Here is a 2,905-nt window from a genome sequence, read left to right on the forward strand (position 1 = left end):
ATTGAGGGGTCTCCATATATTCAAAAAAAAAATTGTGAGAGTGGTGATTAAATTAAAATAGGGGGTAAAATTGGTATTTTGAAGTTAATATAACAGATTACTGACAGTGACAGTGAGAGTATTTTTGAAACTTTTCCATACTTTTGGAGGGCAAGTATGAAAATTTTAAAATTTTGAAGGGTATTCATAAAATTAGAACTACTTGGAAGGGTATTGAAGAAATTTTTTCTTGTTGTTTCAGTGTCCATTTTCAAATGAAAAGGTGGAAAAGGAGGGACTTATTATTATTATTACTATTATTATTATTATTATTATTATTATTATTATTATTTTCTCTTCCAAGTGAAGAAAATGCAATGAAGATGTTTGAGATTTCTGAAAGATGCTTAAATGGCATTACTTAAGAAATTAAAAAAGCAGTCAAAATCAGTTTTTGTTTCGAATAATTTTGAATCCGAATTGGAAAAGGAATAGTGAATCTTAATTTGAACCCAAAAGAATTTCAAATTTCGGATCTAAATCTAAATTTGAGTCCGTAATGGATAGTAAAATTTCAATCCAAATCCGATAATCTTTGGCTTCAGAGTCCAATTAGATTGAGTAATATCAAAACGATTTTCACCCCACGATATTATTCTTAGATACTATTATATTTGAGCAATTGATATGTATAAATTTTGATTGCCCCAAAAAAAAGGAAAAAAAAAAGTATGGAGACCCCTTCAGCAATGCACCACAATTCGAAATTGTCTTTTTTAATTAGCACTGATTTTCTTAATAGCCATAAAAAAATTATTTTCTTAATTTACACCTCTTTATACTATCATTTTCTTTTTCTTTTTCTTTTTTTTTTTTACGTTAGACTCCCATTGGTGAAAAATATATTAATTTTTATTATTCCTAATTATCTCACATCTATATAAATTAGAGAGGCCATTGGAATCTTTCAAAACCACGTTGCTATCATAAGCCAGAATAAAAAAACTTAGCTCTCTTTTGTATCTGTCGGCACTCTCATTATATTATTAGAGACAACAACTCATTTATTTTTTCATGTTGTCATCATTGCCATACATCTCAATTGCTACTCTACTGCTTCGTTTATTTTATTTAGAATGAAAATATGAAAAAATTAGAATTCAAACTTGGAACCTCGGATATCAACCACTAAGTCATTTGCCACTTGCGCAAGGAACGGTCGGTAAAATAAACTTGTTATTAACATAGGGGTCTAATTAAGACAAATAAATATAAATGAAAAAATAAAAAGTTGAGGGGAGGCAATTTCATATGGCAGTATAGTGCTGGTGACTTTATGTATTTCAACCAAAAAGATATATATATATATATATATATATATAATTTTTTTAGACCTGCACTTTGTAAAAGAGAGCAAAGATCACATGGTGGCCGAGCTGGCTCTCTAGCATGCTATCTATAAGTGAACATGTAAAATGTAATTAAATAAATGTGTGCCAGCCATAGTTTTGTAGTTGCTCAAAATCAAATCACCTACAGCTGCAATCCTTAGGGCCCGTTTGTTTTGGTGTAAGTGGAGTGATGAAATTCAAGTTTCATCACTTTCGTTATTTGTTTTGGTGTAAGTGAAAAATATAATGTAACTCAAGTTACGTTAGAGCTCCACTTCACCTACTCTCGACTTCCGGCTCTAAAGTACCGAACTCGACTTCCACCACACTCAACCTTCTCTAAACAATTTATTAAACAGTAAAATCTAAACTCTACTTTCTTTATAATGGGTTAGAATTACTTTATTTATAATAAATTAAGATTATCTTTAAATAATAATAAAAAATTTAATTATATAATAGGTTAAATTTTATAGTGATAAATTTATTACTATATTTAGGAGATAATGGGATCCACTTACTTACATCAAAACAAACAACGGAACTCAAAAAACTAATTTTACCAGCACCAAGTTACATCAAAACAAACAGCAGAAGTGATTGAATTTAACTTTCAGTGGTACGAGTTACGTCAAAACAAACAACAGAAAAATAATCACACTTCAGGGAAACTCAAACACCACTACACTTGACTTACGTTGAATCTACAAATTCGTCAATCCAAACGCCCCTAGTGTTACACTACTCGCTGCACGTGCGCGTACATCTCTATTTTGTTACTGCTAAATTGAAGTTTATAGAGAGTTACATGCAGCATTTAGAGATTTTTAATGGGAACTGCCAGCCTACTGTTTAGCGTTGCATTTAGTCTTCAATCGCTATATTAAACAACTGCGAGAATAACTGTTTGTCTCTAATATTTAAGCTTGATAGATAATAATTTTATGCTTTATATATTGGAATACTCTTCTTTATGTCTGAGTTTGCTGCGGGACTTAAATTAAATTGAGAGAAAATCAATATAGTTAGGAGCGTGGCCAGGGCAGGCCTTGTGACAGTCACACGAACTCATAATCTGTTTGACTTATAAATTATAATGTTAATAATTATAAAAATATATTATATTTTTCAAAAAACTATTAAGCCGCGGAATGAATTTTCTTTAATAATATTATATAATGAATTTAACAATCTTAGGGTTGGTCAACTATGTATACAAAGTCACATTTAGGAATGCTGTGCTTAGAGAAAGACTCACTAGAATCCGGACGAGGAAAGTTATTGAAGAGGCAACAAGATGGATATGGGGCCGCTCACTCAAGGTTTTCTTGAAAATTAACACAAAAAGTTTCTAAGCTACTGGATACATTAAAAATTAAAAACATATTATAATGAATTTATAGAGCGCCAGTGAAATTTTTGTTGTAAAAGAGTTAGTATCTGCGTATAACGATAGATTAATATCTATTTATTTCTCGTTAGCTTACAGGAATCTATCATAATCATTAATACAATCTCATCTTCTGATATATATT

The sequence above is a fragment of the Ananas comosus genome, unplaced genomic scaffold, assembly GCF_001540865.1.
Source record: "Ananas comosus cultivar F153 unplaced genomic scaffold, ASM154086v1, whole genome shotgun sequence".
In the NCBI taxonomy this organism is placed as follows: domain Eukaryota; kingdom Viridiplantae; phylum Streptophyta; class Magnoliopsida; order Poales; family Bromeliaceae; genus Ananas; species Ananas comosus.